The 15,249-nt window shown below is 35.5% G+C and overlaps 1 long non-coding RNA gene across 1 annotated transcript; it reads right to left on the reverse strand.

Moving 5' to 3' along the window:
* Positions 1 to 9,193: 9,193 nt before the first annotated feature.
* Positions 9,194 to 10,065, reverse strand: LOC131171750 (uncharacterized). The gene is made up of 2 exons (XR_009142392.1): positions 9,985 to 10,065; positions 9,194 to 9,400 (listed from the first exon to the last, which is right to left on the reverse strand). It is a non-coding gene; the product is annotated as an uncharacterized LOC131171750 (long non-coding RNA).
* Between the last annotated feature and the right edge of the window lie 5,184 nt (positions 10,066 to 15,249).

A 15,249-nucleotide genomic window follows, 5' to 3' on the forward strand; every position in this document is an offset into this window, starting at 1 on the left:
TATTTAGTTATTTAAATGAGCTTAGAAACTAAAGAAATGAAATAAAAACACTTGTGGAGGACTAAACTGAAATTTCGGCCAGCATGATGGGGAGTATGATTTGCATGGTTTGATGGATTTGAATGAGTATATGAACCTCAATTAGTTGAGTGATTATAGTTAAAAGCATTGAATTGATTAAATGCAACAATTAGTGTGAATTAGGGTTTTGGACATTAGGGTTTAGAGATAAAAATGTGAGAAACTTGTAAATGATGTCTTTGACCTAGTTTAAGGAGAGAAATGGTCAATTGTGACCTAATGAGGTGTGTTAGGAGTGTTTAAATCAAAAGTAAATTCGGATTAAGTATGGTCATGCTGCTCGCAGCATGACCAAGTTACCTTTGAAGGACCAAAAATAAAAATTTACAAGTTCAATTGATATGAGACCAATTGGGAATGAAAATAGACACTAAATGACACAATTCTCATTTAGGAATCATGCCCAAAAAGTGACCGAACCTAGTGAACAAATTGACCAAACTTGGAAAATCTCAGTCTGCCCTGTACAAACTGATCAAATGAACAGTGTTTGTTTATTTGATCATAACTTGAGCTAGGCAGGTCAAAATGACCTGAAATTTTACCAGTGGACAGTTGAGGTATAGACCTAAAACTTTCATGAAGAACACAAACCCAAATTATGCCATTAACCAAGTCATTGGCCACCCAAAGTTGATGACCTAAAACTGCCGTAACCAAAATTTGCCCAAAAAACTGGGTTGAGTCCAATCCGGCAGCCATGGTTCAAATGGCTATAACTTAAGGTACAAAACTCCAATTGGAGTAATTCAAAAAGGAGAATAAACTTAAGACAATAGGGAACATTTTCTATAAAGAAAGTTTTATCAAATTCCAACAGTAAGATAACCAATGGAATAGTGCAACTTTAGACACCAAAACTGAAAATTTATCAAATTTGCCTAAAAGACTTAGAATTTGAATAAACAACCAAAACCAACAAATTTAGTGACCAAAATATGGTATTTGGGTGAAGTTGGAATTCCCATACCTATTAAGCCTTAAAAAGTCAATAATTTGACTTGAATAGTATAGTGGATAGTAACCCGAAACACAAAAATTAAAGAACTCGAATTTAGTACATTAGAGCTAGGTAAAAGTGAAGTTAAATTTATATTTGGATTTGTGTTAAGTTATGGTACTGAAATACTGTGAAACTGTGTGTTTCAATGGAAAGGAACACCGGGAAAGAACCCGAGGAATCGAGTCAAGGCCAAAAGGCGACTCGCTTGAGGTTTGTGCACAACATCACTATGCTTTAAAATTCATTGATAAAGTGAATGAAATATGTATTTTACTTTTGCTTTGAATTATCAAAAGTTTATTTGTGACATTATTTATGATGTTTTGATTTAAACTATGAAAGTTATTGTGTATATTTGAAATAACAATGTTTAGCAAATTGTTAAGATAAGTTTTGAAACCAAAGTGTGTCACACCTTACCCCTCTGTAAGGTATAACATGATCCCGTAGAATACCTAATGAACTACCGAACTTCACCTACCGATAACTCATTAAGTACCCTACAAGGGATTTTAAAACAATTTTCTTATTTTTGATAAGTGGTGAGCATTTTCCAATAGGTATTTAAAACATATGATTAAAAGTAAATCAAATTAATATTTTTGGTCCATTTTGTTTTTACACAAATTTTATAAAAATTTTGACAGAGTTCCCTCTGTATTTTGAGAAACCAATTCTTCAAATACCCGAAATAAAAGCACTTCCAATAATTTTCTAACCACTGCTTCAAATTCATACTCAATCTCAACCAATTTCTCAAATTCACAAGTTCAATAATTCTCAAAATACTGTCAATCAATATCATTCATATTTCCTTAGAAACAAAACAATTTAGATACATCATTACAAGAAATTTACATTAAGAAAATCCAAACTAAAATTTGTTACAACTTTATACAAACTTTATACAAGCTACTCAAGACCGATTTTACATGTCCATACAATTACGTGCAATAAATACATCAAAATGAATATTTACAGTCAGGGTATAAATTATACCCGATAACTTCTAGCAGGTAGCTCCCCTGTCCTCAGCAGCTCAATCTGCTGCTCCTCTAGTCTCTATATCTGCGACAGCATAACAAGCTATCGCTGAGTAGTGAACTCAATGGTGCACAAACTAACAATTTAAAACTTAATACAATTTATGCTTAACAATTCATAACAAATAGAATTTTAAAATTTATAAATTCTTCAAAATCCATGACCTTCAGAAATCAACATTTTCATTCATGCAAATTATTCATTTGAATAACATTTTGATCAAATAATAACGATTAATTTACATTTCTTTTAGATTCCGAAACAGTACAAAATCTTTTGAATCACTGACAAATTATTTATTTCAATCACAATTTATCAAATCATGCATAATTTAAAGGGCGTTGCCAATAATACACACAGTCGAACCCATGACCCAAAATTTGAATAGATGCCGTGTTGTACACCACGACATTTCACATTCTCCCAATAACCGAGGCTAAAAGGGAGAAACAAAGACTAGCTAGTATATATGAGTACTCATTCACATCATTCCCCAACTGGCAAGCCAGAGAGGAAGAAACTCGCCCCATCAAGTGGAGGAGTTATCTCATTAGACAAGCTAATGAGAATTCACAACATATTTTGTCATGTCAACTGTGCTTTCAAATCATATTCAAAACAATTTTTATTTACAAAGTGTTTACAAATCATCAGCATATTTAATCATCATAAATTCATGTTCAAGGTTGGCAACACATCAAACTTAATATTTACAATCATCAAAGCAATGCAATAAATCTTTAAATGCATAAGAAAATTTATATTCAAATTATACAATTTCATTCAATAAGTTAAAATTCTCAACACAACAAAAATCATGAATCATATAATAATTTATTTCAAATCAATTTGGAATTGAAAAAAAACAACAAAAGGGTTAGTTGTGCACAAACCTCAAATGAGTCGCCTGTTGGCCTTGACTCGACTCCTCGGGTTCTGTCCCGGTATTCTTTTCCACTGAAACACATAAATTTTATAGTGTTTCAGTACCATAATTTAACATAAATCCAAAATAAATTTAACTTCACTTTTACCTAGCTCTAACGTGCTAAATTTGACGTTCTTGAAATTTTGTGTTTCGGGTTACTATTCACTGCACTATTCAAGTCAAATTGTTGACTTTTTAAGGCTTAATAGGTATGGGAACTCCAACTTCACCCACATACCACATTTTGGCCATTAAACTTGTTGGTTTTGGTCATTTTCTCAAAGCTTAAGTCATTTTGGCAAAATTGATAATTTTCGGTTTTGGTGCTCCGAAGTTGCACTGTTCCATTGGTCAATCTACTGTTGGAATTTGGCAAAACTTCCTTCATAGAAAATGTTCCTTATTGTCTTAAGTGTATTATCATTTTTGGATCACCTCAATCGGAGTTTTGTAGCTCAAGTTATAGCCAAAATACAATTACTGTTCATGTGCACTGTTCATGCTGAGATTTTGGTTCTGGCAGATTTTTGGTCCAACTTTGTTCAGTAATTTGATCTAGTTAAGTTCATAATTTGGTCTAACTTTCTTCATATGAAATGTTCTACTATGTCTTAGGTTTCCATCGGCTCAAGAATCACCTAAATCCGAGTTTCCTAGAGAGAGTTATAGCCCTTCAAACATTACTGCTCAAATGGAATTCTGCAGAATCTCAAGTACAGTAACTCAACTTTGCTCAATAATTTGAATGGGTTAATGGCATAATTTGAGTTGGTGTTCTTCATGAAAGTTTTAGATCTATATCATATCTAATTTCTGGTAAAATTTCAGGTCATTTTGACCTTCCTAACTCAAGTTATGACCAAATGAACAGTTACTGTTCATTTGGTCAGTTTGGTGCAGTGGCAGCCTGCTTTCATTTCACTTTGGTCAATTGTTTCACTAAGTTTTGGTCAGTTTTTGGGCATGGTTCCTTAATGAAAATTGTGCCCTTTTATGTCTATTTTCATCCTCAATTGGTGGCATATCAATTGGGTTTGTAAAATTTCCGTTTTGGTCCTTCAAAGTGGGTTTGGTCATGCTGCCAGCAGCATGACCATTTGACCTACGAATTTGGTTTTCATTCCAACAATTCCCACACATCTCTTTTGGTCATTATTGACCATTTTTCATTTCACAATAGGTCAAACATGCCATTTACTCATTTCTTACATTTTTTCTTCACAAACCCTAAGTCCCAAAACCCTAACTCACTAAGTTGTTTCATTTAACCAATTCAATGCCTATATACATGCTTCTTTAACTCTATCAAGCTCATATACACCTTTAAGTCCATCAAATTCATGCACACACATCAAAACCCTAGCTAGATGAGTTTTTCTTTAATCCTCCAACAATTAATTTCTTTTCATTTTAAGTTTATTTACAAGTTCAATAAGTTAGAAATGTAAGAATCAAACTCAAATTATCAAATTTGATTACTAACCTTTTATGTAGAATTTCCAAGTCTTTATTTCTTCAATTTTTCCTTTTCTTTCTTGCTCCAATCTTCTTTTCAAGACTCAAAGATAAGGTTTAACACAAGGAACTAGGAAAATTTATGGTGTAATTTATGGTTTTAAAAGCTTAAATATAAGCTTTAATGGTGGAAAAATAAAAAGAAAGGGAGAGGAGAGCTTGGAAGAGAGAGAAACGTATGGAAGATGAGTGTTTTCTATTTTTTTTTCTTTTCTTTTTCTTTTATATCTTTAGTCTTATGGAAGACCACAAAAGCTAATTTAATAAATAATTTAATTAATTTATTTATGGCATCATGCATGAGGTCATGCATGATGTCATCACCCTTGACTTTTCCATCTTCTTCTTTTTTTTATTTTTATTTTTATTTTTCTATTAGTTCTTTAATTTAATTCTCGATTCCGAAATTTTCTTTTCTCCGTTTTTATTTGTGATTAGGTCGAGTCGCTCTCGGTCAATTGCCCTCGTAGGTTCATCCGGTTTGTAAATAATCTAATATTTCTTTTGGCTCACGACCTAATTATTTGGTAGCTTATGATTCTTTTTCGTGATTTTCTCTTTTTCACTGTGTTTATAAGGGTCCTAAAGACAGCAGCGTCACTTTTTACGGTTCGAAATTTGAGTTTAAAATGACTTCGCAGTCGTTCCCGAGGAGGTCACTCATCGCTGTGACTCTTGGCTCGTTTAACCTCATATGTTCTGTTTTTCTTATTTATAGTTAACTAATTAAATATTACTAATTATTTGTGTTTATGGCTTCTCTAGTTGTCTTAAGTATGGTTCTAATCCCCTTAATTGTCCGGACCGACACCGGTCACTGGAACAGTGAAATATATTAGGCTATACAAATAGGGGTGTTATAAAGTGTTATGACCATATATTTGAACACCTCACTAGCATGACTAGTGGGGGTAATTAGTTTTGAATTTTGATTCCTTCTCTGGAGAAGTGTTGAGTGTGCCAGTAGAAGAGGATTTGAATGGATATCCATATATTTGAGCTAGCTAGCCTTGTAATGTGACTTCTCCTTAGCCTCTGGCTATTGAGATTATATTTGTTTTGAATGGCATGATCTAACTGTGGGTTTTGTGAAATGTGTTTTGATACTTTGAAATGAAATTGTTTGGATTAAAAGTCTCATAATTCATGTTTTGTATTTACTTCTCATGTTCAGTTCAATTTTTGAATAAATATGATTTAAATTCTGCATAAAGATTATTTTAGTATGTTGTGCACCACTGAGTCCTAGTACTCAGCGATAACTGTTATTGCTGTCGTAGATTTAGAGACTAGAGGAGCAGCAGACTGAGCTGCTGAGGACAAGGGAGCTACCTGCTTGAAGTTATATCGGATATATTTTATACCTTGTTTGTAGAAATTTATTTTGATATATGTAATGTACATAAATGTATGGACATGTAAAATCGGTCTTGAGCAGTTTGTACAAAGTTTGTATAAAGTTGTAATAAAATTTAGTTTGGATTTCTTAATGTAGATTTTAGTATAATGTATATATAGATTGTTTGTCTTTAATGAAATAATGAATGGAAATGTTTTATTTTAATTTGAATGAGATTGATAGATATTATTTTAATGATTATTGAATTTTGAAAATTGAGAAATGTTGACCGTTGAATTTTGAGACTTGAAAAATTGGTTGAGATTGATTGTGAAATTGAAGTAGTGGTTGAGAAAATTTATTGGAAGTGCGTTTTACATGTATTTGAAGAACTGTTTTCTCAAAATACAGACGGAACTCTGGCAAAATTTTTATAAAATTTGCGAAAAAATAAAATGGGCCAAAAATTTTAACTAGTTTCCAACTTTAATTAAATGTTTTAATATCTATTTAGAAATGCTCACCACTTAACAAAAGTAAGAAATTTTTTTTAAAATCCCTTGTAGGGTACCTAATGAGTTATCGGTAGGTGAAGTGCGGTAGTTCATTAGGTATTCTACGGGATCATGTTATGCCTTACAGAGGGGTAAGGTGTGACACACACTATTAGAAGGATAAAATAAAAATGCTGGTGACCGATATGCTTAATTCCTCCATAATTTAGCCTAGTAAGAGTCCCTTTGCATCACTAGTGTTGTTAGTGAAAAAGAAGGCCAGCTCATAGAGATTTTGTATGGATTATAGGAAGTTCAATGACCTGACTGTCAAGGACAAGTTTCTTATTCCTATCATTGATGATTTGTTGCATGAGTTACATGGTGCGAAGTATTTTTCGAAGATTGACCTTAGAGCAGAGTACCATCAAATAAGAATGGAACCTATTGACATTTATAAGACTGCATTTAGAACTCACCATGGCCATTTTGAGTTTAAGGTCATACCCTTTGGCTTAACCAAGGCCCCAACCACTTTACAAGCACTAATGAATCATATCTTCCAGCCGTATTTAAGAAGATTTGTGCTTGTATTTTTTGATGACATTTTGATCTACAACAGCACTATGGAGGAACATCTTGCTCATTTGGAAGAAGTCTTTAAAATGCTTCAAGAGCAGCACCTGTATGCTAAGCTCTCTAAATGCTCTTTTGGGCAGCCTTCTATTGATTATTTGGGCCACATAATTTCTGCTAAGGGAGTTTTCACTGATCCAGCAAAAATTCAGTTAATGGTCTCAAGGCCTACTCCTAAAAAAGTGAAGAAATTAAGAGGCTTTCTTGGTTTTACAGGGTATTACAGGAAATTTGTAAGGCATTATGGGCTAATTAGCAAACCTCTTACTGATTTGTTGAAGAATGATGGGTTTGTTTAGACTAATGCAAGTCAGCAGGCCTTTGAGCAACTTAAGGAAGCTATGGCTTCTGCCTGTTTTGGGTTTGCCAGATTTCTCCCAACGCTTTGTGGTTGAAACAGATGCAAGTGACAAGGGCATGTGAGCTGTATTACAACAAGGGGGTCATCCTATAGCTTATATTTCCAAAACTTTTAGGCCAAGTACTCAAGCACTTTCAGTTTATGAGAAAAAACTACTGGCTATTACCTTTGCTGTCTCTAAATGGAGACATTATCTAGACTAAGGTACCTTTTTCATCAAAACTGATCATGAAAGCATCAAATTTTTATTGGAGCAAAGGTTGCACACTAACCTTCAGCAAAGGGGGATTTCAAAGTTACTTGGCCTTGACTATAAAATTTTGTATAGAAAGGGAGTTGAGAATAAGGTTGCAGATGCATTGTCTATAAGATCTTTGTCACGAGATGAGCAATTATATGTTGTGACTTCTAGTCCATTTCATATTTGGATCACTTCTATAGTGGCTAGTTATGAGCAAGATGATAGAGCTAAAGAGTTAATTACTCAATTAGCAGTAGATGGGACAACAGTACCCTCTTTTCACTACAATCAGGGTCTTTTATATTACAAGAACAGGGTTTATGTTGGGAATTCTATAGCACTACGGCAGAAATTGATCTTCATTTATCATGACTCTCCTTTAGGAGGTCATTTATGAATTAATAACACCTGCCAAAAGTTTAAGAAACATTTTTATTGGCCTAGCATGCAATCTAATGTTCTACAGTGAGTGAGACAATGTGATCAGTGTGCTACATGTAAAAGAGAAACTTGTTTTGCTCCAACCTTTAACATTGCCATCTCAAGCTTGGCAACATCTCTCCATGGATTTTATTGAGCAATTGCCTAAGTCAAATGGTAAAGACACCTTCTTGATAGTGGTTTGTAGATTTACCAAGTATGTCCATTTCCTTCCTCTTGCACATCCATTTTCAGCTTCCTTAGTTGTCAAACTCTTTTTGGACAACATTTATAAGCTACATGGGGCACCTGTTTCTATTGTGTTTGACAGAGATAAGCTTTTTACAAGCTTATTTTGGAAAGAATTCTCTAAATGCTTGGGAACTAACCTCTCCTTTAGTACAGCATACCACCCCTAAACTAATGGGTAGACAGAGAGGTTAAATCAGTGTTTGGAAGCTTATTTGAGGTGCATGACATATCTCATGCCCACTTCTTGGAGTCGGTGGCTCTCCCTTGCTAAGTGGTGGTACAATACTAACTATCATTCAGCCATAAAAATAACTCCATTTGAGGCTCTTTATGGGTATTATCCAACTATTCTACCCATTGTGCCGCTTGAGCAAGTTTCAGTTGAACAGTTGCAAGAATTTTTCCAGGAAAGGCAATAGATGACATGTCACACCTTACCCCTCTGTAAGGCATAACATGATCCCGTAGAATACCTAATGAACTACCGAACTTCACCTACCGATAATTCATTAAGTACCCTACAAGGGATTTTAAAACAATTTTTTTTATCTTTGACAAGTGGTGAGCATTTCTAATAAGTATTAGAAACATTTAGTTGAAATTAAAACTAATTAATATTTTTGACCATTTTAGTTTTTCGCAAATTTTATAAAAATTTTGACAGAGTTTCCTCTGTATTTTGAGAAAACCGTTCTTCGAATACCTGTAAAAAGCACTTCTAAAAGTTTTTCTCAACCACTACTTCGGTTTCACAATCAAACTCAGTCAATTTCTCAAAATTCACCAGTTCAATAGTTCTCAAAATACTGTCAATCAATATCATTCATATTCATTAAAAACAAAATAATTTATACGCAACCTTACAAATTTATATCAAAAGAAACATAAACTAAACTTTATTACAAACTTCATACAAATTTGTGTACAAGCTGCTCAAGACCCATTTTTACATGTCCATACATTTATGTGCAATATATACATCAAAAGAAGTATTTACAGTTAGGGTATAAATTATACCCGAAGGCTTCAAGCTGATGACTTCACACACTTCAGCAGCTCAGTCTGCTGCTCCTCTAGTCTCTGTATCTGCGACAGCAATAAAAGTTATCGCTGAGTACTAGGACTCAGTGGTGCACAATATACTAAAATAATTATGCAAAGCTTAAAGCACATTCATTCAAAAATTTGGCTAAACATGAAAATTAAATACAATCATGCATTGTGAGATTTTACATGTAAACCAAGTTCATTTCAAAGTATCAAAACACATTTCATAAAACCCACAGTTAGATCATGCCATTTGAAACAAATAGAATCTCAATAGCCAGAGCCTAAAGAGAAATCATATCACAAGGCTAGCTAGCTCAAATATATGGATATCCATTCACATCCTCTTCTACTGGCACACCTCAACACTTCTCCAGAGAAGGAATCAAAATTCAAAACTAATTACCCCCACTAGTCGTGCTAGTGAGGTGTTCAAATATGTGGTCATGACACTGTGGTTTCAAAACTTATCTTAACCATTTTCTAAACATTGTCTTTTCAAATATACATAATAACTTTCAACAATTTAGATCAAACATCATAAGAATGCCATAATCCAATATTTCATATTATTCAAAACGATATGCAAAAGATGATTATAAAAGTATATGTTGTGCACAAACCTCAAACGAGTCGCCTGTTGGCCTTGACTCGACTCCTCGGGTTCTGTCCCGGTATTCTTTTCCACTGAAACACGAAATTTTCCAATGTTTCAGTACTAAAACTTAAATAAATCCAAAATAAACTTAGCTTCACATTTACCTAGCTCTAACGTGTTAAATTTGACGTTCTCGAAATTTTGTGTTTCGGGTTACTATTCACTATACTATTCTAGTCAAATAGTTGACTTTTTAAGGCTTACTAGGTATGGGAACTCTAACTTCACCCACATACCACATTTTGGTCATTAAACTTGTTGGTTTTGGTCATTTTCTCAAAGCTTAGGTCATTTTGGCAAAATTGCCAATTTTCGGTTTTGGTTCTCCGAAGTTGCACTATTCTATTGGTAGATCTACTGTTGGAATTTGACAAAACTTCCTTCATAGAAAATGTTCTTTATTGTCTTAAGTGTATTCTCATTTTTGGATCACCTCAATCGGAGTTTTGTAGCTCAAGTTATGGCCAAAATAAGTTTACTGTTCACGTGTACTGTTCATACTGGTATTTTGGGTTCTGGCAGATTTTGATCCAATTTTGGTCAATAATTTGATCAAGTTAAGTTCATAATTTTGTCTCACTTTCTTCATATGAAATGTTCTACTATGTCTTAGGTTTCCATCGGTTCAAGAATCGCCTAAATCCGAGTTTTCTAGAGGGAATTATAGCCATCCAAACATTGCTGCTCACTGAAAATTCTGCAGAGTTGCAGGTTTGGTAACCTAACTTTGCTCAATAATTTGAATGGGTTAATGGCATAATTTGGGGTGATGTTCTTCATGAAAGTTTTAGATCTATATGTCCGCTAACCCCTGACCAAATTTCAGGTCAATTTGACCTGTCTAACTCAAGTTATGACCAAATGAACAGTTATTGTTCATTTGGTCAGTTTAGTGCAGTGGCAGCCTGCACTCATTCCACTTTGGTCAATTGTTTCACTAAGTTTTGGTCAGTTTTTGACCATGGTTCCTTAATGAAAATTGTGCTATTTTATGTCTATTTTCATCCCTAATTGGTGGCATATCAATTGGACTTGTAAAATTTGATTTTTGGTCCTTCAAAGTGGGTTTGGTCATGCTGCCAGCAGCATGACCATTGGACCTCCGAATTTAACTTAGTTTCCTATCATTCCCACACAAGTTATTTGGTCATAATTGACCATTATTTCACTTCACAATAGGTCCAACATGCCATTTATACATTTCTCCAAATTTTGGTTCACAAACCCTAGCCTACAAACCCTAATCTTGCTAACTCTTGCATTTAACCACAAGTAGTGCACTTAGTCCTAACCATTCAACTAATCAAAGCTTTTAAACTCATTCTAATGCATCAAACCATTCAATTTCATACTCCCCTCAACTAGGTTGAATTTCAGTTTGGTCCTTCTCCCATGTTTTTATTTCATTTCATAAATCCTAAGCTCGTGTCAACCATTGCATATGCATTTAAAGAAGTAAAATAACAAGTTAACACACTAACCTTTCTTAAATCTTCAAAACCCTAACTTTTGCTCTTCTTTCTCCTTGTAATCTCCTTCTTAAGTAGTAATAATAAGCTTTAGTAGGGTATTTTAGGGGAGTTATGAGAATTGAGTGGAAGAATTAAAGCTTGTATGCAAGCTTTAATGGTGGCTTTTCATGGAAATGAGAGGGAGAGGAGAGAGCTATGGGAAAGAGGGAAAAAAAGAAGAAGAAGAAGTAAAAAAAATTGGCCTTTCAATTTTGTTTTTAGTCTTTAATTTGACTTAGTCAATTAGTTAATTAAATTAAAATTAATTATGAGGTCATAGTTACATCATCATGATGATGTCATCAACTTTTCAACTTTTTCATTTTCTCTTCTTTTTTTTTTTAATTTTTCTATTAGTTCTTTAATTTAATTTCCAATTCTGAAATTTTCTTTTCTCCGATTTTATTTGACAGTTAGGTCAGGAGTCAGCTCTCGGGGTCAATTGACCAAATTGCCCCTCGCCGGTTCATCCCGGTTTGCAAATAATTCCATATTTCTTCCGGCTCCCTGACTTAATTATTTGACTGGCTTAACAGTTCTTTTTCGTGATTTTCTCTTTTCCACTGTGTTCATAAGGGTCCTAAGGACTGCAGCGTCACTTTTTACGGTTCGAAATTTGAGTTTAAAATGACTTCGCAGTCGTTCCCGAGGAGGTCACTCATCGCTGTGACTCTTGGCTCGTTTAACCTCTTATGTTCTGTTTTTCTTATTTATGGTTAACTAATTAAACATTACTAATTATTTATGTTTATGGCTTCTCAAGTTGTCTTAAGTGTGGCCTTAATCCCATTAATTGTCCGGACCGACACCGGTCACCGGAACAGTGAAATATACCAGGCTACACAACGGGGGTGTTACAATTCTCCCCCCCTTAAATAAATTTCGTCTCAAAATTTTACCTGGTATCAATCTCTGAATAGCTGTGGGTGTTGTCTCCTCATGTCCTCCTCTCGTTCCCAAGTAGCTTCTTGGCCTGAATGATGGTTCCATAGCACTTTTACCAACGGTATCTGCTTATTCCGTAGCTGCTTCACCTCATAAGCCAGAATCTTTATGGGTTCTTCTTCATATGTGAGGTCTGGATTCACTTCTATTTCTTCTACTGGTAGTACATGAGATGGGTCTAATCGATACCTCCTCAACATAGACACATGGAAGATATTATGTATCTTCTCCAACTCTGGAGGTAGTGCCAAACGATATGCCAAAGGACCCACTCTTTCCAGAACCTCATATGGTCCGATAAAACGAGGACTTAGTTTCCCCTTTCGGCCGAATCTCATAATCCTCTTCCAAGGAGAAACCTTGAGGAAAACTTTCTCACCCACTGCATACTGAATATCCCTTCTTTTCAAATCAATATAGGACTTCTGACGGTCTAATGCAGCTTTAAGTCGATCTCTGATCACCCTGATTTTCTCTTCAGTCTGTTGAACAATTTCGGGTTCGATCATCTTTCTTTCACCCACGTCATCCCAACACAACAGGGTTCTACATTTTCTGCCATACAAAGCTTCATATGGAGGCATCCCAATGCTTGATTGGTAGCTGTTATTGTAAGCAAACTCAATCAAAGGCAAGTGTGTATCCCAACTACCCTCAAATTCAATCACACAAGCCCGTAGCATGTCCTCCAAGATCTGAATTACCCTCTCGGTGGCCATGCATGCACGTGGGTGGAATGCGATCTTGAAGTTCAATCTAGTTCCTAGGGCTCTCTGAAGACTACCCCAGAATCTAGAAGTGAACCTAGGATCTCTGTCTGACACGATGGATACTGGCACTCCATGCAGTCTCACAATCTCATCAATGTATAACTTGGCCAATCTTTCTAAACTGTAGTCCATCCGAACTGGCAGAAAATGAGCAGATTTAGCCAGTCTATCAACAATGACCCAAACTGCATCATGACTTTTCTGTGTCGTCGGAAGTCCCATCACAAAATCCATCGTTATTCTCTCCCATTTCCACTCTGGTACTGGTAGTGGATGTAACAACCCAGCGGGTACTTGATGCTCTGCCTTCACTTGCTGACAAGTTAGGCATTTGGATACAAACTCTGCCACATCTCTCTTCATACCCATCCACCAGTAATGCTCCTTTAGCCCTCTATACATTTTTATACCACCAGGGTGCATGGTAAAAGGAGACTCATGTGCTTCCTTCAAAATAATTTGCCTCAAATCAACATCACTAGGAACACATATTCTGCCCTGGTGTAGCAATAGACCATCATCTCTGATTGAGAATTCTGGTTTCTTGCCCTGTCGGACTTCTCCCATCAACTTCTGATACTTCTGATCATTCTGAGCAGCCATTCTAATCTGATCAATCAACACTGGCTGTACATGCCATGCAACTGCTGTCTGCCCCTCATCATTAATCTCTAAGCTGGCATGCAATGATCTTAACTCATGTACCAAAGACAAAGGAGTAACCCGTAGACTTGCCATAGTCCTGCGACTTAAGGCATCAGCCACAACATTAGCTTTCCCTGGCTGATAGTCTATCAGACAATCATAGTCTTTTATCAACTCTAACCATCTCCTCTGTCTCAAATTCAACTCTTTCTGGGTGCCCAAATACTTCAAACTCTTATGATCTGTGTAAATGTAACACTTTTCCCCATACAAATAATGTCTCCAGATCTTAAGAGCAAACACAATGGCTGCAAGCTCCAAATCATGTGTTGGATAATTCCTCTCATGCGGTTTCAGCTGGCGTGATGCATAGGCAATGACATTTCGATCTTGCATCAACACACAACCTAACCCATTATGAGAAGCATCGCTGTAAACTGTATATTCTTTACCCGGTGTAGGTAAAGTCAAGACTGGAGCCTCTGTCAAACATCTCTTCAATTCATTAAAGCTTTGCTGGCATTTGTCCGTCCACTGAAATTTCACATCTTTTCTAAGCAGCTTGGTCAATGGAGATGCCAACATGGAAAATCCCTTCACAAATCTACGGTAGTATCCAGCTAAACCCAGAAAACTACGAATCTCTGTGACATTTCTGGGTGGCCTCCAATTGGGCGACTTCAATCTTACTTGGATCTACCTTAATGCCCTCTTCGATACTACATGCCCCAAAAAGGATATCTCCTTCACCAAAATTCACACTTCGACAATTTGGCATATAAATTTCTCTCTCAAAGTCTGCGTACAATCATGAGATGTCTATCATGCTCTTCTACATTCCTCGAATAGACCAATATATCATCAATGAATACCACAACAAACTGGTCGAGGTATGGTCTGAAGATAGTGTTCATCAGATCCATAAAAGCAGCCGGAGCATTAGTTAACCCGAATGGCATAACCAAAAACTCATAATGGCCATAGCGGGTTCTAAAGGCAGTTTTAGAAATACTCTGCTCTTATACTTTCAGCTGATAATAACCTGATCTCAGGTCAATTTTGGAGAACACAGCTGCACCCCTCAACTGATCAAACAAGTCATCAATGCGGGGTAATGGATATCTATTCTTTATTGTCACCTTATTCAACTGCCGATAATCAATGCACAAGCGGAGAGTGCCATCTTTCTTCTTTACAAACAACACTAGCGCTCCCCAAGGTGACACACTAGGGCGGATAAAGCCCTTATCAAGCAGTTCTTGCAACTGCACTTTCAACTCTTTCAATTCTGCAGGTGCCATTCTATATGGCGTTATGGAGATTGGATACACACTAGGCATAACATCAATTTCAAACTGC

This window comes from Hevea brasiliensis, chromosome 13 (assembly GCF_030052815.1).
Source record: "Hevea brasiliensis isolate MT/VB/25A 57/8 chromosome 13, ASM3005281v1, whole genome shotgun sequence".
Classification (NCBI taxonomy): Eukaryota; Viridiplantae; Streptophyta; class Magnoliopsida; order Malpighiales; family Euphorbiaceae; genus Hevea; species Hevea brasiliensis.